The sequence below is a fragment of the Ictidomys tridecemlineatus genome, chromosome 3 (assembly GCF_052094955.1).
Source record: "Ictidomys tridecemlineatus isolate mIctTri1 chromosome 3, mIctTri1.hap1, whole genome shotgun sequence".
In the NCBI taxonomy this organism is placed as follows: domain Eukaryota; kingdom Metazoa; phylum Chordata; class Mammalia; order Rodentia; family Sciuridae; genus Ictidomys; species Ictidomys tridecemlineatus.
The window spans coordinates 2592224-2612778 of record NC_135479.1 but is presented as its reverse complement, the minus strand read 5'-3'; the positions used below and the strand labels follow the sequence as shown (position 1 = coordinate 2612778).

Below are 20555 nucleotides of genomic sequence, written 5' to 3'. Positions count from 1 at the left end.
TGTTCGTCTCGGGGACCCCTGCTGGGGGCCACGGAAGCATCCACCGCAGTTTACGGTTGCTCTGAATTGCGTCATGGGCGGCTCCAGAGGCACAGGGAACGGCCGGCAGGGGGCGGAATCGGGGCGGGGGCAACTCGAATTCCCACCCTCTTCGCCCCGTAGCCCCGCCCATCGAGGCCGAAGGCATTTAGGAAGCCGAGAAAGGGCGGGGAGAAGACTGAGGATTGAGTGCAAAGAGACGTTGAAGAGGACAGAGGAATAGCTGACCCTGGAGCCCTGGCGGTCAAGAACCTCACCAGAAAGGGACTCTGAGTCTGATCCCACCCCGTTCCTGAGTGGCTCCCATTTTTTCTTGATCCGCTTATTGGCAAGGCGGGGTCAGGATGTCCTGATTGTAGCAGCCCCCAGCGCCAAGAAGGACGAGAGGCGGAGAGGACAGACAGAGGGTTCAGGGCATGTCCGAGTCTACCTGGGGAACGGAGGGAACTTCGGGGAGACCTGGGAGGCCTGCCTTGGGGTCCTGGGAAGCAGGAGGGGGTAGAGTAGAGGTTGGCACTGCTTGGGGGAAGAGCGCTTAGCGCGAAGGGAAGGTGAATGGAATGATTGGGAGTCACTCATTCCTCAAGAATTCGCGTCCGCAGGTCCCGGACAGGCAGCCAAGTCGAGGCCTTGCGGACACCGCTGGGGAGTCGCAGAGTGTGAAGTTTAGCACCTCCGCCGGCTGGCGAGACAGTGCGTTCCAGCGTGCAGTTCCAGCGGCCAGTTGGGGGAGCTGCTGCGCCCTCCGGAGGGCGCCGCCGGCGGGTCCGCGAGCTCCGTGGGGTCGGGATGTGGACCTGGCAGAAGAGGGCGTCCCTAGTTGGAGGGTCAGGAGTGCTCCTGGCCTGGGGTGTGTCCGGGTCGTTCCCGCACCCCCCCCCAGGGCTTCTGAAGGACAGTGAGCAGGAAGTTTGCGCAATCCCTTGGCTGAGTGTCCCCGAGAAAGAAAAAGAGCAAAAGTTGCCCGAGAGTGGAGCGAGCAGCGGGGTGGGGGGCGGAGGCAGCCGAAGAGCCATCGGGGTCTCCACTCCAGCCTTGACACACGTCCCAGAATGCTAGGTGGGGACTGCGCCAGGGAAGAACGAAGTGCAGAAGGGAACCCAAAGCCTGCCGCGGCTCGTGGCTCGTGTTCTTCCAGAAATCCACGAGGAACCTGCAGGGGGTCTGGTGTTAAACACACATTTTGATTCCACCCTTTCACCTCCACCTCACAGCTCACAGCCACCGGCGCTGACCAAGCCCAGCTTGGCTCCTCCTGGGAGGAGTGTTAGAGGTGGGAGGTCGTCTTCTGACTGCAGAAGAGATGGGCTGGGTGTGCTGTGACTGATTCCTCAAGAAGTGTGTAAGGTGGGGGTGCAAAGTGGGACAACACCGCCTGCTTTCCCCCCTGCTCTCCCCCCTGCTCTCTGGGCTTACACACTCTGGGAGGCAGGGGCACTAGAAAAGGGTTTATCCCGATGTTTGCCTTTTTCCTGACACTTGCCCAAGGGGAGAAACTGTTGCTTGGGACAGCTTGGCACTGAAAGGAGAGTCCTCCTCGAGGCCAGAGTGTGAAGCGCTGTCACTGGGACAGTCACCTATCCATCTGGAGCCATACAGGCAGTCCAGCCGCCTTTTGGTCTCAAGGTCTACAGGGAACTTGTCCTGGCCGGTCCCCTTGTCCGGGAAGAGGCTGAGCTTCCCGACATTCTATCCGCCCCCTAACTCGAAAATCCCCTGGAAACGTGTTTGCTCTGGGTGTTTCCAAGGCGTGCAGGTTGGGGGCTCTGAGGGGAGGGCGAGCTGCCGCTGCAGCCTCCCAGCCGCCAGGGGCGTCGGACTGCTTAGGTGGTGGTTTGGCTCGATGGGCCCAGGCCCCTGAGGGGCCCATGGTTAAGACCTCGAGGGCTGTTTGGCTGGACCGGTGTCGGGACCGCGAGTTTGCGCAGGAACCGGGCTGGGCCTGCGGCGGAGCTGGGGAGGAAGGAGGGATCCCTCCCTTCGGCACAGCGTTTGAAACTTCCTGTGTGGCGGCTCCAGGAGCCTCCAGTCCTCCCCCCTCCCAAGACTGCGGGAGGGGCCGCCCGGAGGCACCTTAGAAGCCCGAGTGCCGCCGGCCACCCCCAGCCTCGCTTTGGGCCTTCCTGTGGAAAGTGGCAGAAACAGAAATACCCACTGAATGCCGTAACTCGCTTCCCTCCCGCGATTATTTGTCCTGGTGGAGCGTGGGCAGATATGGAGAAAGGCTGACTCCAAACCCCTTATCCCTATTCTAATCCCGACAGCCGGCCCTAGACCCCCTTCCTGCCGGTGCGAAGAGATAGGATCCGCGGAAGCGCCGGTGGGCTGCAGGGAGGAGGGGGGACAGAGCCTGGGAGGCGACAGTGGGTGCCCCTAAAACTTTCCTGGAAAGGCTCCCATGGAGCCGCTCCTACCAGCCCAACCCCCTGTCTCAGCCCCTCGGAAGGAGCCGCAGGAGAGGCGGCCCCAAACCCGGGATTTCCAGAACCTTCTACGGGGCCCCTGCCCACGATCTGGGGTGCCCAGAGCCCCTCGTGGAACCCTGATAAGATTCGCAGGTCGGTGCATTTGACTATGTCTCCTCCCAGACAGGGAGAGGTCGAGCCCTGGGCTCTGCTTAGGGCAAAAGCTCTCCGAATTCCACCTCGTTCTGGGGCCCCCAGGGGCCTTCAGGGGCCCCAAGAGAGAAGTTAAGCCCCTTTGCCAGTCGTAGGCTCGCGCCTGGAGGAGAGAGGCTGGGGAGCGACCCTGGGTAAGTCGGGAACTTTTTAATGACAGAAGACTGAAGGATGGTGACTGAGGATCCTATCTCAGAAGAGGCATGACCCTGCCAACTCAGAAACAAACGACTTCTTAAAAGAAGCCCCTCATGAAAGGAGTGCGCTAGGCAAAGGACACTCTCACCGCCGCCCACGAAGCCAGGTCTGGGCTCTGCTCGGAAGGGGCGGCCTGTGGATTCCCGGACCAGCTGCCCCCAGGTGGATTTCAGATCGCCTAGGGGGAATTCAGTAGTAATGACTACAAATCTACCCCGGCTTTGGCAGAGCTCATTTCTCTCCCCGTCCCTGGGTAGGGGAATTGTCCTTGACTAAGCGCTAGCTTTTCTAATACTGTCTTTATTTATTTATTTATTTATTTTAGTGGCGGCTGACCTGACTGTGCTGGGGTGGCAAAGACTGTGCGGGAGCCCTACACTCCGCCCCTCCACCCTCCAGGAAGGGCGGCTTTATTTATAAGAGCGCCCCTTCAACCACTGAGTCCCCCCTCCCGTGTTTCTGGTCTTTGTCACACCGCCCACGAAGAGTCGCTATTCATTTGTGCTACCAAGAACCCGACGCCCCCAGGTCTCACCCCAAGGGCTGCGTGGGGCTGGAGCCCAGGACCCAGGCGGACCAGCCTCGTAGGATGCGCAGGCGGGGACACGGGCCCTGAGGACCTTAAGCTGTGGCCCTCTGGCAGGGCCCGGCACCCCTCGGGGCCACATGGGCGCCTGCAGGGCCACATGGGCGCCTGCACGGCCGTGCCTCCGCATTGCGGCACGCTGGGGTCGCAGGCGCCGAAGCGGGACTCGCTGCTGCCGACTGCTACGTCGGCTGGCCCGTCCTCTTCCAGCGTCAGGCAGCCGCCCCAGGTCGGCTGGGAGAAGCCCCCGGACCCCCCGCCTGGCGCTCAGTCGCGAGGCTCTGCCGGCCTGGAGATCTGCGCCCTCGAGACCATATTTCAAATGTGATCTTTGGAACCGATGCCACTGCCCACCGCCGCCGTGGTCGCCGCGCGCTCACAACGGCCTGGGAGCAGCGTGTGGTTTTTATTTGGGTTTCGTTTGCCCCAGGCCTCGCGGCGGGTCTCGTCTGCCCCTGAGGCGCGCCCCTCCACGCCCGACCCTGCGTTTTGCTCTCGGGTGCCCCCGTCGCGCGCCCGAACCCAGCGGGGCCCACACACAGGGCAGATTTCTTTCTTCCTTTTTCCAAACAAGAGCTCGCTGCTGCAGCAAGCCCGGGAATGAGATGAAAATCGCTCGGCGGACCCCGAAGTGGTCGTCAGCCGAAGCGCCACGGCCACGCCGCCTCCCCCGCCTCCTTCGCCCGGGCCTCGCGGCTCGCCGGGGGTTAAGCGCGCGCCCGAGGGGGTGTTTGACATGGGGGGCGCGGGAAGAGGGGGCGCCGGGCGCCGCAGGCAGGGAGGCTGGGCTAAGGCTCCTTCTCTCTCCCCACCCGGGGCAGAGGGGCGGGCCCGATCGGAAGAGCCCGGTGCGTCTCCGCCTCCTCGGCTGGCCGGGAGCCCGGTCTGGCCGCGGCCCGGAACCGCGAGGACTCTGCTCCGAGGCCGCGTCCTGCGTAGCTCGAGTGGGGGAGGGGGCGGAGGCTCAGAGCCGCGACCGCGCGCCGCCGCCCGCCGATCGATCCCCAGGGGTGGGGGCGTAGCGAGCCCCGTTGGACACCTGGGGGGGGGTATCCCTGCAGCCCTGGGGCCCAAACGAAGAGGGTGCTCAGGGAACCTATGGCCATGGGATGACGGCCGCTAGGGCCCAGCCGGACCTCAGCTCGGCCTGTACTGGGGACGGGTGGTAACGCCTGCAGCACCCCCTAAAATTCCATTTTGTCTGCGTGGGGCCGGGCCCTGTTGGACACTTCCGGAGCTCGGTCTGACCGCAGTACAACTTCGTCCCTCTTTGTCCAGGCCCCGGACCCGGCCCCACCCCCACCCGTGATGACGAGGTCGTAGGACGTGGTCACCCAGTCCTACGTGGTCACCCACTCCCTGGGCCCAGCCCTCCTGAAACCTGAAATGTGTGGGTATCCCTTTGACCCCATCTCCGGAAGGATACCCCAGATTTGCCTAAGAAGTCCCCCTCCCCAACTTCCTCCCGTAGGACATTTCTTTGGATGATTTCTAAGAACTCCCCTGGGCTCCTCACCTGCCAGCTCCGGGTGCCCAGGCGGGGCCCCGGGAGCGGCTCCGAAGAGCCTGCACTCGCGACGCCCTCCCCTAGGGGGCGGGCTCCCCACGGGCTGGCTGGTGGCTCGGGGCCTCCTGCCAGGGCCGTCCCTCAGCACCTCTCCCGCAGTGGCCAGGAGGTCGGTCCGCGGGGCAGAGTCGGGGTGTCTGTGGGGCGGGGGTTGGGCGGAGAAGCCCTGCGCGCCCTGCCTCCAGCACCCTGCCCCGCCCCTCACTCCTAGCCTGGCGGCTGCCTTTACAGCCAATCTGAGGGACTTTGGACCTAAAGAGCCCTTGCACACCTAGGACTAAACACACCTCGGTATCGAGGGCCATTGTTTCCCTAACTGGGCCCCTTGCTCAGCGCCCTTCCTCCCAGGGGGGCAGTGGGCCAGAAGGGAGTTCACATCTCTTTTTATTCGAGGTGTTGAAAGGAAGCCTCCTGTCTACAGCGTCACCTAGTCCCTGGTTCTGCTGCAGGAGGAAACAACTCCAGAGACCCAGCCAGCCTTTGTGTAGGAAGAAGTGTGCTGGGGCAGAGCCTAGAACCAAGCCTGGCCAGAACCTGCATACCCTAAAATAGGGTTTGCTGACTGATAAAATGCCCTGAAAAGAGGCGCGTGGTCGCCCGTCAGGGCTGCAGACCCTGGTTAGGAGGAAGGGGACCCCAAGACCTGCACTCTGGTGGAGATAGTGACTCTGAGAAGTGCAGGAGCCAGTCAGAATAAGTCTCGAGATGATTTATAATCCCTGGATGAAGTTTTATGCGGGGTTGGGTGTGTCTTATTTGTATGGGCTCTGACAGACCTGTGCATATGGCTGAGTGTGAGGGTGCCCAACAGCCCACGGGGACACTCTCCTGACTGGCCAGGGCCACTTCTCCACCGGGCCTCAGAGGCTCAGTGCAAGTCCCAGGGCACTGGTAGGAACCCGGGAAATTGTTCTAATTTCTTTTCTTTTATTTTTTTTAAAATTTTTGTAAATAAGTTATCTATTTAAAAAATGTTGCAAAATACATAGAACCTACATTTTACCATTTTAAATCCCCCCATTTTAACCCTTCTTCACGTGCTCACAGTTCAGTGGCATTAAACACGTTCACACTGTGATCAGCCGCACCTACCTCTGGAACCTTTCATTTTCCCAAATTGAAGCTCCTTCCCCGTTAAACACTAACTCCACAGCCTCCTCCTCTGGCCCCTGCAGTGCTGGTCCGCTTTCTCTCTCGGAGTTTGAACATTCTGGAATCTCACTAAGTGGAAACACACAGGGCTGTCCTTCCACGCCTGGCTTCACTGCTCCTGGGGTCCTCAAGAGCACCCCATGTTGAGCACCTGTCAGAACTTCCTGTAAAGACTGTTATCTTCCACGGTGTGTAGATATCATGTCTCTTGAAATTAAAAAAAAAATTCTGTCAAAGAGAATGTTTTAATCTACAAGATGAATGTGTTCGTCTTTATACTGATGCAGTTGTAAAAGGTATTTTTTAATACTTTTTTTCTTTTTTTAATGAAGGAAAGGGGATGGAGGTTGATGTGTCCAGGGCTCCTGAAAGCCAGAATCAGGGAAGTCTCCAAATGGCATTTCTGGGGGAGCCTTGGTGGACGGAGATCACCAGCTTTCCCTGTGAGGGCTTCTGCTGCCTCAGCTGCTGGCCCAAAGTGTCCTTTTGCATCTGTGGCCTGGTACCCAGACATCCTCAGGCCTCTTCCCCTGCGTCAGGATGCTTCCTTCTGCTGGATGCTATGGAAACAAAAGGCAGCCCAGAGCTCAGGAAGAGCAGGGCCTGCCTCTTTTTCTTCTTTTCTTAAAGGAGTTCAATTCTGGGGGGCTCTGAACCAGCTCTGGCCCTGTGGCTCTCTCCCGGATGTCTGTCTGGCCTGTGTCATCGAGTTGATTGCCCTGTGATTTGACAGTAATGGTTGTAATGAGGCGATTTTGTATTCTTTGACTCATTCAGATTGGAAGGTTCAGAGACGGACCCGTGTTCCCCACCCCGCCCCCTTGCAGGATACTGATGTTTTCTTTGATTTAAGAGAAATGGCAGAAATTCAAGGGAGACGAGTCATACAGAAGAAAGGATCTTTGCTTTCTGTACCTATCTGTGATTACTGGATTTTATTTTTTTTTTCTGCCTGGAGCCCAAGAGCGAGTACCATAGAAGCCAAGAAATATCCTATAGAGCCCGAGAAGACTTGCTACAGGAGGCCACGTGGGAGAGAAGCCTTTCTTGGAATTCCAGAAAACACCTACAGCTGTGATGTACACTGAGATGTCTGAGGATCCCTCTCCCACGCTCTGCTGCCGAGACTCTTCCATCTCCTTCTGGCTTTCCTGATGGCAAAGATACATTCCTGTTTGCACCAAGCCTGACTTCTACCTTTTTCCCCCAAATAGGCCTGGACAGACAGTAGACAGACAGACAGAGGGCACAGATGTGATGCTGCAGGGGTTGACCTGGAGGAACCAGCCCTGGTAGTTTTCCACTTGCTCCTCAAGCTGACCCACAGGAAGCCACAGCTGCTCTGACTTGCACACTGGAGGGATAAGAAGAAACGCTGGTCTCTGCTGCGGCGCCTGTGTGTGTCTCACAGCACACGTCCCAGCTCTGGGGTGGCTCTGGTCTTGCAGAAAGCAAGGCACAGCCCACCGAGCCCTGCACGCTGCTTCTGAGCAGTCTTCGTGAGTGCCCTGTCTTTCCTGTCACTCATTAGAAGCCCGATTTGTCGCAGTGCGCACCAGCAATTTGCCCTAAACACAGATCCTGCAACCCTGCAGAGGCCCACCCCGTGGAGAAGGCCAGGGGTAAAGTCGAGAGTCTACCTCCTGCAACCCCAGCCCCTGTGAACAAGAGCTTTATTGTGAGGCTGCAGGGACTGGGAGGGTGGAGACACAAAAGGGAGCGGAAGTGGGGCTGTGGGCCAGGCAGGGAGGGTCCCCCACCTCTGCTCCTGCTTGCCCCCTTTCTCCTTTCTGGGTAGCACACTGGCTGGGAGGGATTGGAGATGTGCCTCTACGCCCAACGCCATGTTGGAGGTTGCCGCACTGAGGAGGAGCGGGCTGCAGGTTGCCAGGCAAACCTGTCAATAGAGTATTGAACAGGCCAGTTCCACCGGCCATAATTGTCTCAAGCAGCCAGGAGGACAGCAGGGTCCTAGCTGGGTCAGAGTATTGGGAAACAAGCGCCAGACTGCTGGGAGGGGGAGCCCACCAGAGCCCCCTGCTCCCGAGGATGCCAGAGCTGGACACTGAGGTGCCTTTCCTCCCCCATTCCCACCCCAGGTGGCAGGACTCTGCCCCAGAGGGACCTTCTGGCTGGATCTTCCCAAACCTCCCCAGTGCCAGGCAAGTCCAGGGCAGCGTGTCCACTTTGTCTGGCAAAATGAAAATGAAGAGCCCCTTACTAAAAGATCATGAACCACTTCAAACCCATATGGAGCAAAATGAAATTGAAAACTCAAAGTGGATCAAGGACCTAGGCATTAAAAAAGAGACCCTGTGCCTAGAGAGAAGAAAAAGTAGGTCCAAATCTACATCATGTCGGCTTAGGAACTGACTTTCATTTTTAAAATTTATTTAATTAATTAATTTTATTTATTCTACTTAGTTATACATGACAGCAGAATGCATTTCTAACTAATTGCACACAATTGGAGCACAACCTTCCGATTCTCTAGTTGCACACGAAGTAGTCACACCATTTGTGCAATCCAATCCTACATGTATCTAGGGTAATGATGTTCATCTCATTCTACCATCTTTCCTGCCCCATGCTGCCTTCCCTCTCCAGCCTCCCCTTGGCCCAATCCAAAGTTCCTCTATTTTTCCCATGTGCCTACCCCCCCCCCATTATGGATCAGTATCCACTAATCAGAAAAACATTTGGCCTTTGGTTTTTTTGGAATTGGCTTTTTTGCTTATCCTGATATTCCCCAGCTTCATCCACTTACCTGCAGATGCCATGATTTTATTCTTTTTTAATGCTGAGTAATATTACATTGTGTACATATACCACAATTTCTTTATCCATTAATCTATTGAAGGGCATCTAGGTTGCTACCACAGTTTAGGTATTGTGAGTTGAGCTGCGATAAACATTGATGTGGCTGTGTCATTATTGAATGCTGATTTTTAAGTCCTTTGGGTATAGACCGAGGAGTGGGATAGCTGGGTCAAATGGTGGTTCCATTCCCAATTTTCTGAGGAATCTCCATCCTGCTTTCCAGAGTAGTTGCACCGATTTGCAGTCCTACCAGCAATGTGTAAGTGGAAGCTGAGTTCCTTAACAGGACTCCTAAAGTGCAAGACAAAATCAAGAATCAGTCAATGGGATGGAGTCAAACTAAAAACCTTGTTCACAGCAAAGGAAACAATCAAGAATGTGAAGAGAGAGCCCACAGAATGGGAGAAAATCTTCCCCACACACACTGCAGACAGAGCATATATATAAAGAATATATAAAGAACTTAAAAAACTTAACACACACACACACACACAAATACAAATAGCCCAATCAATAAATGGGCAAAAGTACTGAACAGAAACTTCACAGAAGAGGAAATACAATATGTCAACAAAAATATGAAAAAAGGTTCAAAATCACTAGCAATTAGAGAAATGCATATCAAAACCACACAGAGGGGGCTGGGGCTGGGGCTGGGGCTCCGTGGCAGAGCCTCGCCTAGCACGTGTGAGGCACTGGGTTCCATCCTCAGTACCACATAAAATAAGCAAATAAAGGCTTTCTGTCCACCTACAACTACCAAACAAACAAACAAACAAACAAAAACCACACTGAGATTTCGCATCACTCCAGTTAGAATGGCAATCTTCAAGAATACAAGCAACAATAAATGTTGGTGAGCGTGTGGGGGAAGGTACACTCATATGTTGCTGGTGGGAATGCAAATGGGTGCAACCACTCTGGAAAGCAGTATTGAGATTCCTCAGGAAACTTGGAATGCACCCACCACTTGACCCAGTTATCCCACTCCTTGATTTATACCCGAAAAACTTAAAATCAGCACGCTACAGGGACGCAGCCACAGCAGTGTTCATAACAGCTCAATTCATGATAGCAAAACGACAGAACCAACGCAGGTGCCTTTCAACAGACCAGTGGATAAAGAGGGATCACGAAGAATACTGGGCTCTGCTGCGACACCTGTGAGTGTCCCACATCCCACGTCCCAGCTCTGCGGTGGCTCTGGTCTTGGGGAAGGCAAGGCCGGTGTGTGAAGGCACCCTTGTCTTTCCTGTCACTTCTTAGAAGCCCTATTTGTAGCAATGTGCACCATCGATTTCCCCTAAACCCAGATCCTGCCCACCCCCTGGAGAAGGCCAGGGTTAAAGTTGAGTATCTACCTCCTGCAACCCCAGCCCCTGTGAACAAGAGCTTTATTGTGAGGCTGCAGGGACTGGGAGCGTGGAGACACAAAAGGTATCCATTCCAAGTTTCCTGAGGAATCTCAATACTGCTTTCCATAGTGGTATGTAAACACAATGGAATATTACTCGGCCATAAAAAGAATGAAATTATGGCATTTTATGGTAAATGGATGGAACTGGAGAATATCATACTAAGCGAAATGAGCCAGCCTCCCCCCATTGTTTTCTCTGATATTTGGAAGGTAACCTCATAATAAGGGAGTGGGGTGGTTACGGAAGAAAAGAAGTACTTTGGATTAGAAAAAGGGGAATGGAGGGAAGGGGATGGGGAATGGGAATAGGAAAGACAGTAGAATGAATCAGAATTACTATCCTATCTGCATGCCTACATGATTACATGACCAGTGTAATCCTACATCATGTACAACCAGAAGAATGTGAAGTCATATTCCAAAATGAACAATATGCCAAAGTACATTCTACCGTCCTGCAAAACTAATCAGAGCAAATTTAAAAATGAACCATTTCCAGATGGCAGAGCATGAAAACATCGTGGGGCCATTCTGAGGGGGGCCTGTGGCCCGTGTGGCCCCCACCCACGAAACGAACCCTTGGGGGCACGTGGTGCCTCCTCTCTGCTGGCTCTCCCTGGATGAGACCCGACTCCTCTTCTAGGCTCTGATTCCCTCCGGTCTCTCGGCCTCTGGTCCTCCCACCCCCAGCAGACCAGCCCAGTCCTGCGGAGTCCCTGGAGGAGGGCATGTCCCACCAACTCCCATCATTCTGGTTGGGAAAACAGGAAGGGTGCCTGACAGCAGGTGTCTGGGCTGGCTGAGGGGGCCAGGCTCCAAGGCAGAGCAGGGCTTCGAGGGCGTGGGGCAAGGCAGGGTTCTGGAGCATGGCCGTGTCTGCCCGGGAGCCTGCTGAGACCTGGGACAGACGGGGAGCCTCCTCCACCTCACCTTGGGGTTCCACCGCCCCAGCCAGCGTCAGCTCAGCCCCAGAGCACAGCGTGGAGCTGCCTGCAGTAGGCGTGCCTGACCACCAGGACCCCAGGTCCCGCCTGACCTCTGCTCCCTCCTGACAGCTCCGTCTCGGGATCTCCCTGGTGCATGAGCCCCTCAGTCAAGGGATTGTAGCCTAACTGGCCCTCAGACATGGGAGCAGGGAGCAGCTGGGGGCAGGTGGACACTCGCTGGCAGACCTTCTGCTTTGATGGGGCAGGAGTGTGCAGTGGTTGGGGCCAGACCCACCCAGGCTTCCTCAGCCCTCCCACCTGCAGTCTGGGTGACTTCAGGTCGCAGTCTGCTCATCTGCAAAAGGAAACACGCTTTTTCCCTCAGTACCCTACAGAGGCCTCCAAGGGTCCTATGTGGCCCGTCCCCGCCACCCTCTGGCTCCCTTTCTTGCCCCCCTCCTCCCTGAGTACCCTGCTCGTGCCTGAGTACCACTTGCTGATCCTCAACGGGCCAGGTAGGCTGCGGCCTCGGCCTCTGCCTCAGGTGTCTGCACCGTTCTCTCTCACTCACACTCTACTCCACCGTCATCTCTTCCACGAGCTCAGCCTGATCACCCTGTTCCCGTGGCCTGCCCTGTCCCCTCCTCCTTCCATCTCCCCGTCCCTCCTCCCTCAGGACCTCCCCTTCTAGAGGACGCGTCCCCTGGGTGACGAGGTGCTCCTTGTCCCTCTCTGCACTGCAAGGGCAGCCTCAGTTCCCTCTCCCCAGTGCCCCAGCCTCTTGAGCAGTGTCTGTCACAGTGGTGTCCTGGGAGCATTGGTCAAACAGACCTGGGACAATGGGGTCTGGTGAAGAACTGTGGCCAGCACTGGGCTGGAGGGCTCCTGGCTATTTTTGACAGCCAATGGCTGCACTTCCAGAAATCCTGTGAACCAGTTGTTAAACCCAGCCATGAGTAGACTTCAGGCAATTTAAAGTTCCCAGGAAGTAAGTTCTATTAAGAACAAAGGTCTAATTAAAACAAAACAAAACAAAAATAAAAAAGGGAAAAAGAACAAAGTAATAAGTGCTCAAATCTTCCTCCTCCTCCTCCTCCCTCTCTCTCTCCCTCTCTCTCTCTCTCTCTCTCTCTCTCTCTCTCTCTCTCTCTCTCTCAGAGGTGCTCCACCACTGAGCTGCAGCCCCAGTTCTTTCTACTTTTTCTTTTGGAACAAGGCCTTGCTAAGTTGTTCCAGCTGGACTTGGGCTCACAACCCCTCCTGCCTCAGCCTCCCCAGAGGCTGGGATTGCAGGTGTGTGCCGCCATTCTGCTCCTCCCTGTATTTTACATTTTCTTACGACCTTGCTCCTGAGGTTGTTCAGTGCTCTTGCATCTCCGTGGCAGACGATGATACAGATGCCACCCCCCAGCACCTCTTTCGACAGCGTTCCCTCCTGACAAATCCATCCTAGGTTGGAGGTGGATCCCGTAGCCCCCGCCTTTAGACATGCTGGCTGAGCCCAGCACACCTCACAGCGAGAACACCCGCATTAGCCCACAGTTGGGCGAAATCCTCCAACACAAAGCGATGGTCAAGAATTGATCATCTCACGTAATTGATTGAGCACCACACTGAATGTGAAAAACAGAGTGGCCCTAAAGTCTAAATAGATACTTCAAGTCGGAGAATATCTTCAGAATGGGGCTGCGGGCCTGCTGTCCTCCTTCTGCCCCTGGTGGCCCCGTGTTGGTGGCTTGAAACCAGCCACAGTGGGATTCCGACACCACAGAAATCTGTGAACACTACAAATCAGGGCTTGACGGATCCTCCTGTCGGTTTCCTAGACTTGAGGAAGTGATCGAAGAGACAAGGACCAGGAGGAGCCTGGAAGGCGTCATCCCCACAGCAGGCTCCTGGTGAGGGGCCCAGAGCGGTGGGTGAGCGCAGGACCCTCGGTGACGGAAGCCTCTGTCTGATTTGTTGAAGGATCACTCACAGCGTTGCAAACAAGTGACATCTGACATGGGTCTTTATTGTTTCGTCTCATTTTGCTGCTTATCTTGAAAGAAAATATCAATGAACATTCACATTGGAATTCTGCTTATTGATCACTTGCTAGAGGAGACCGGATTCTGACCCAAGAGCATGGCAAAGGGTGTCAGAAGCATCCTGTTCACGGGGTGCGTGGCATTCTGGGTGGAGGGTGGCGTACCTTCTTGTTATGTGTCCCTCAGGAGGACAGCCCTCAAGTCTTTTCTATATTATTTATTTAATTTGGGAGGTGCCGGAGATTGAACTCACAGCCTGGAGTATGCTAGGCAAGCTCTCTACTGAGGAGCTACACCCCCAGGCCCAAATCCATTGTATTTATAATAAATAAGCCTATAGGAACACATGCCCCACCCCCCAGAATCGAGGCCAAGACTAAACGTTTACTAGGGCCTCACTCAGTGATCAGTGCAGAGGAGTCGTCTCGATTATCATAACTGAGTGGAGACTATCTAATAAAATGGGGCTGGGAAGGCCAATTCAGCTTCACAGGTAGCCAGCATCCAAGAAGGCGAGGAGACGGGAGGGCCCCCCAGGATGCAGGTGGCAAGAGCCAGGTGTCTCGGGTGTGGCTGAGCCACTGCCTGTTAGGTCAGGCCGTGACAAAATGGGCAGCCGGTCCTGGACGGGGAACTGAGCATCTCAGGACGGTGCCCTCCATTCCTCTTCTAGGGACATGCTCCTTCATGTGCATAAGGTCCCAGGGGGCCAGACCTCCAGGCACCGTGGAAGGCCGGTGGCCCCAGGGACAATGCCCTGTGATCCTTGGGGCTGCCATGGTTGCTGTTCTCTCCGAGTCTTCCCTGCCCCGAGGAGATCTTGGTGTGTTAGAGCTGACCATGTCCACCCCCCTGGCCTCTGAACCCCAGCCTGACCCTCCTCTTCCTTTTGAAAAAGAATCACCCATTTTCTGGCCTGATGTTGACCATGCGTTGGGTGCGCAGGCAGGGCCCTGTGAACCGTCACCTTCAGGACAAGGAGTGGGTGTCCCCGGGAGCAGAGACCCCGAGACAGGCACAGGCCACGCCTGCTGAGGGCCAGAGGCAGGCAGGATGGGGCAGTGTGTGCTGGGAGCGCAGGCTGGGCCGTTCCTGGGCTGAGGACTGAGTGCTATCGCAGGAAACCACCAGAAATTTCAGCTCAGGGAAGTGGAGGCGACCCTGGGGCCATGGGGCAGTTCCCAGGCTTTGGGGGACAGCCTGGGGGATCAGCACTTGCTGGACATAGAGAGCAACGGGACTCTGGCCCTTTTCCTTCGTGGTGGCTTTCCAGAGGTATGGGTAGCCCCGCCCCCTCTGTGAGTGTGGGTTTGGTGGCAGAGACAGGGATGAAGCCCCCCTGGCAGCCGGGTGGGAGGAGCCTGCCCCCTGCTGGGCCACCCACTCACTCTGCACCTTCAAGCAGCTGGGCCGGCTCGCTGGGCCTCAGTTTCCCTGTTCTGAAAATGAGGCTGATGGGAGTAGTGGGGTGGGCGTGGTGACAGGCCAGGCCCTCAGCAGGGCTCCTGTCCCTGGGTGTGCAGCCCACGTGAACGATGGTTACTATTTTGCTTTTGTTTTGCTGTTGAGACAAGGAAGCACCCAGGGCAGCCAGGCCCCGGTCAGACTCCTCTCCAGGAAGTGGACTGTGTGTGTCTGTTGGCCATGGAGGAGCTGGGGAGGGTGGGGCCAAGGCCACCCTCATCTGAGCCTGTTGGGGCAACATAGCCTGAGTCTGACTCTGCGGCTTTCCTGATGTGTCCCTGGGGAAATGGTGGTTGTGTGTCTTTCTGTGTTAGTCAGTCTGTCCTCACTGTGACAAAATAACTGAGAAAATCAACGTAGAGGAGGAGAGATTTATTGTAGCTCACGGTTTCAGAGGTTTCAGGCCCTGTTGCTGTGGGCTGTTGGTAAGGCAGAAGATTTGGAGGAGCAGAACTGCTCACCTTGTGGTGGCCAGGAAGCAGAGCACACAAGGAGGAGACCAGGGACGAGCTATCCCCTCCCGGGCATGTCCCCAGTGACCTGCTCCCTTCAAGGAGGCCTGGAGTTCCTTCCACCCCAGTAGCCCCTTCCATTACAGACCATCAGAGGGTCCATCCACTGGGGAGTCGGAGCCCTCGTTATCCAGCCACCCTCCACGCCACCTCTGAGCTGCACTGCACTGGGGACGAGCCCTCTGCACAGCAGCCTCTGAGAGCCTTCCAGGTCCTCGCTGAGATACCTGGAGAAGGCTCCAGAGTGCCAAGGGCTTAACCTGGAGCCCCGGGGCTCTTGGACTCCTCCCAGCAGGGCTCAAGAGATGAGCTCAGGGCTCCAGAGATGCCGTCCTGTGCACGTCCTTCGATCCTGCGTGGCCATCTCTCTGGGGTCTTTGTCTCCCGTGTGAGGATATCTTATCGTCCAGCCTGGTGCCAGCCATGGACACGCAGGGCCTGGCCTGAGGGGCTGGGCGGGGGGTGGGGCTCTGTGCAGCCTCAACCCCAGTGGGGAGAGTGGGGAGGGGGCTGAGGGGGCCACAAAGATGGACGAGGTGCTGTCCAGCTCCTGGGGAGTGACTTGCTGGCTGGAGGACTGGGAGCTGAACCTGGGACAGGGCTGCCTTGGGACGGTGACCCTGGAGCCTTTGCCTCGTCTGACAGGTCATCTCAGCCTGAGTTCACAGACGGGAAGCAGAGGTCAAGCTGCAGAGCCAAGGGGCAGCAGAGCTGGGCCCGTCCCCGGGCGGCCTGGTTGGGGGTACAGGCTCTGAAGCTCTCAGGTCCGGCAGGACGGCATCTCCAGGGGCCTTCCCCTTCCCCTGGCAGGGCGCTGGGCCTTGGCACCTGTGGTCAGGCCTCAGGGGGCCTGGAGTCACGCTGCAGCTTGGAATGGATCAAGCAGACAGCACTGCTCCGCAAGGTACAGCTGAGAAGGAGGAGCAGCGGGGCGCGAGGGCCGAGGACTGCCTCGTGTGGGCCCATCAGGAGGGGGCTGGGCGACCTTTCCATCCTGACCACATGGGCACTGCGTGAGGTCGTCATTGGTACCCTCGGCTCTGTGGGGGATGCCGATGCTCAGGGCATGGGGTCAGGCTTTTGGGGGTACTGGGATAGGTGAGGGTTTGGGGGAGGTCAAAGGGCATACTATGGTGGGTTGAATGGTAGCCTCCTCCCAGATATTTGCAGCTGGAACCTCAGAATGTGGTCCTGTTGGAACTAGGATCCTTCTGGATGTCACTGAGGTAAGGATCTATCCATGGTCAACCTGGATTGGCAGGCCCTGAGTCCAGGGACATGTGGCTATAGGAGCTGAAGAGGGACACCCAGAAACGCCCCTCCCACCAGCAGGAGGAGCCGGGTGGGAGGCCGGCAGAGGTCCAGTAGCATAGCCCCAAGCCCAGGGGCACCAGGGCCCCCAGAAGCCGAAAGAAGCAAGGCAGGCCTCCTCTGCAGCCTCTGAGGGGCCTTGTCTTCTGGCCTCCTGAACAGTGACTCTCTGCTGTCTTAGGCACCACGTCTGGGGCGGAGCCAGGATTGGGCCCTGGTGGTCCCTGTTGGCCCCGGTCACAGCCTGACGCTGTGGGGCTGGGTCCCCTACCAGGGCTGGATCCTGCATGGAAGTCCTACCAGCTTTTCTGTCAGCAGAAAGGGAAGGGCCACATGTCTCCCGAGCCCCTGTCACAGACCTGGTGCAGGGACAGGCCTTCTCACCTGGGCAGATCATGGTCATTTCCTGGGTGGAGAGGTCTCAGGCTGGTCGGGCACCAAGAGCGGGCTGTGACCTAGAGACCGCTGCGTCCTCCTTCCAGGTGTCCACAGATGTGCAGAGACAGGACCGTGGAAGGGTGTGTTAAGGACACTGGCTCACTCCGTGTTGGAGACAAGAGGCCAGCAATCTGCTGTCTACAGCTGGAGACCAGGGAGCACACAGCGTGGCTCAGCCCAAGTGCAGAGGCCAGAGAGGGGGCACCCAGCGCCCGAGGGCAGAAGACGCTGCCGTTCCCGCTCAGGCAGAGAGAACTTGCCCTTCTCTGCCGTTTGGGCTCTCAGCCATTCATCCCTCGGCAGGCACGGAGCTTCCCCACAGATGCCAAGCCCACCTCTCAGCAGCAGGATGATGTCTTGCTAGCTCTCTGGGAGTCCCTGAGCCCCACCAAGATGACACCTGAAACCGACCACACATCCCCCAAGGCCCCTGCACGTGCTGGATGTGACAAGTGACACGGCGGATCACTAGCCAGATGTGCCGTGGGAGGCCACTGAAAACCCGAGTTCCCTCTAACCACGTGGGAAAGGTCTGGAAAGGGGAGTTTGGGGGCTTTTCTCGGGCCCTCCCTGCCCTGCCCGGGTCTGGCCCTCATCTCCCAGGGCCTGGGTTGGGCGGGTCCCTGGACTGGCTTCTCTGCCCCCTGCAACACGGCCGACACCCACTGCCCAGGCATTCCCTCTGTGGCCAGCTCCCTGCCTGGGACTCCCCTCAGCCTGCTCCTGGGCTCTGGCCTGCTCAGGACGCGCCCCTTCCCTTCTGGGAAGGGAGTGAAGGGAGGAACTTTAGGAAGCACCCGGCTTCCCGCATGGCCTGGGCTCCCACACTGGCTCCTCTAAGAGGAGCCATTTATAAATGCAGAAACTGAGGCCGGAGCGGACAGAGGCTTCACGTTGTTAAGCAAATGAACAGGGATTGCAAAGGCCACCCCGTGTCCAGTCCATGCTCAGGACAGCTGTGTGCTAGGCATGCTGTGTCCATCTGCTGGCCACCCCAGCCCCAGCTCTGCCTGCCCCGGGAAGGTGCCTCCCGTCTGCAAGTCTCCTGTGGACTCTTCACACCAGGGGACACAACACAGCCACCCCGTGTCTCTGAGCATCCGTGCCTCGTCTCCTCCGCTGGGCCAAAGCCTGGGCTGGTGGGACGCGCCTGCCGTTTCTCCCGCAGGTCCTCACATCCCTAGCTGGTGCCCAGACACCCATGTGGCAATTTTTTTGAGGGTTGGTACCAGGGATTGAACTCAGGGGCCCTCGACCACTGAGCCACATTCCAGTCCTATTTAGTATTTTATTAGAGACAGGGTCTCGCTGAGTTGCTTAGCGCCTCCCAATTGCTGAGGTTGGCTTTGAACTCATGATCCTCCTGCCTCAACCTCGGAGCCGCTGGGATTATAGGTGTGTGTCACTGCGCCTGGTCCCTGTGGCAATTCCTTTTGTCAGAATGAACAAAATGTGCTGCACACAGCAACACTGACCTCAAGGCTGCCTTCCCCTCAGGGCCAGGTGCCTTGGCGGAGTGGCCAGGACGAAGGCCACCCCCTGAGCCCTGACTTGGTGCTCAGAACTTCTCGGAACGCCTCGTTAATTCTCCAACAGGTGGGGCTCAGAGCTGGTTGGCAGTGCTGTGCCACAGGAACCCTACGAGCCACCTCTCTGGTGTATTTATTTGGAGACGGGGCCTCTCTGGGCTGCACAGGCTGGCCTCATACTCTTGGGCTCGAATGATCCTCCTGCTCCCCCCCCACCAAGTGGCTGGAACTACAGGGTGCACCTAGACGGGTCCAGTCTCGTCTAATGCCATCTTTAAATTTCTGGTAACTCCATTAAAGAAGCAAAGAGAAGCCAGCAAAAGGAACGTGAGCACTCTGTTTTATTCAGCTCGGGGACGCATGTGTCACCTTGCAGCAGGTGGTCAGGGTAAACATCAACGAGGCTCTCCTCCTGGTCGTTGCTGCTCCAGATCTTAGAAATCCAGTGCAGATTCCGTGGCCATGACACCTCTCCCCCAGGACTCACCATGCTCCAAGCACTCACGGCCAGCGGTGCCTCTCGGCCTCTGTGCTGGACAAGACGGGCCTGGGGCAAGCTGTGAAGACTTCCAAGTCCTGGGTAAGCAGGTTCTCTGGAACCTGGACTGTGGGGCTTTATGTCACGTCCCTCGAAGCTCAGGGGCCTGGTGCAGCAGGGACCAGGAGCCCATGGTCAGGGGGTCACTTACGGCCCACTGTGGCCTCGGGCATGGTGAGGGGCTTCTGCTGCCCAAGCACAGGGCTCCTGCCTCAGCTGGACTCCCCAGGAGGCCCACCCAGGTGGACTTGGAAAATGAGATCAGAGAAAGTGGGGGAGTGACCTTCACGGACCCCTGTGGGGCTGTCGTGTTGGGTCCCTGGACCTGGAAGGTCACATCAATAATGTGTCATCTGCTCACGGGGAGACAGCAGTGCTGCAGGCCTCTGAGGCTGGCTGCAGGCGCTGGAGCTCCGGTTTCCGGGCGGGGCCAGGCCTCTCCCTCCCCAGTGCCAGACTGTGTCTAGCGCTTCAGGGCGCAGGAAGCCGCTGAGGTCAGCAGGCCGGGGCGGCCTCTGAGGTGCGGTGGGGGCTCGGCACTGAGGTGGCAGTGAGGGGTAATCACCGGCTGCGTCCTTGAGGACTGGTCTGCATGGGGCTGGTGGCCCTGCCTGGGGCGGCCAGAACACCATCAGCTGCTCAGTGAGATGTGAAGCCCCAGGACCCAAAGCAGAGTCGCGGGAACAATGGCATCTGTGGCTATGCAGGGTGCTGCCTTCACCTCCAACCACCAACTGCCCTGGGCATCTTCCAGGCCTCTGTGTGCCCTTCCTCTTCCCTCCTCCGGCCAGTTCTGATTCAGCGAGTCCATGTCCTCGGAGGTGTCCCATCCTCTGGCTGTCCAGGACATTTCTCGGCCTCCACACACCTCTTTCAAGTCTGGCAGCCTTGTTGCTAGGTGGCCCAAATGCCAGGTTGAATTGTGCCCCTACTCCCAAATTCTGGCCGTCTGGAATCCCGGACTGCAACCCTGTTTGGAGATAGGATCTTTGCTGATGTAATCAGACCAAGACAAGGTTGTGCTGGACAAGGGTGGGCCCTGATCAGCGGGACAGGTGTCCATGTAAGAAGAGGGAAACTTGGACACGCACAGAAGCCGTGTGACGGCCAAGGCAGAGACGGGACAATGCTGGGCCCGCCAAGGGGTGCCACACACTGCTGCCAGAGCCAGAAGCCAGAGAGGCCAGGAAGGAGGCCACTACTCGCCTCTGCAGGGGGCCTGGTCCGGCTGACACCTGGATTTCCACTTCCGGGCCCCAGAGGGTGGGGGAACACACGGCTCCAGTTAAGCCACTCGTCCATGGAAACTTGTTATAGCAACTCTGGGGCACTCATACAGCCTCCTGCCCTAGGCTCCGTGTCCTGAACTGGAGGAGAACCTCCTGCCTAACCCCTGCTCCTGGGGCACCT

The 20555-nt window shown here is 57.3% G+C and overlaps 1 long non-coding RNA gene across 2 annotated transcripts; it reads left to right on the top strand.

Annotated features, from left to right (window-relative positions):
• The first annotated feature begins 4 nt into the window (after positions 1-4).
• LOC144375941 (uncharacterized) lies at positions 5-8386 on the top strand. Of its 2 annotated transcripts, XR_013435833.1 has the most exons (3): positions 5-3017; positions 3181-6348; positions 6493-8386. It is a non-coding gene; the product is annotated as an uncharacterized LOC144375941 (long non-coding RNA). The 2 variants fall into 2 exon arrangements; XR_013435832.1 differs by having other exon boundaries at positions 678-6348.
• Positions 8387-20555: the final 12169 nt, after the last annotated feature.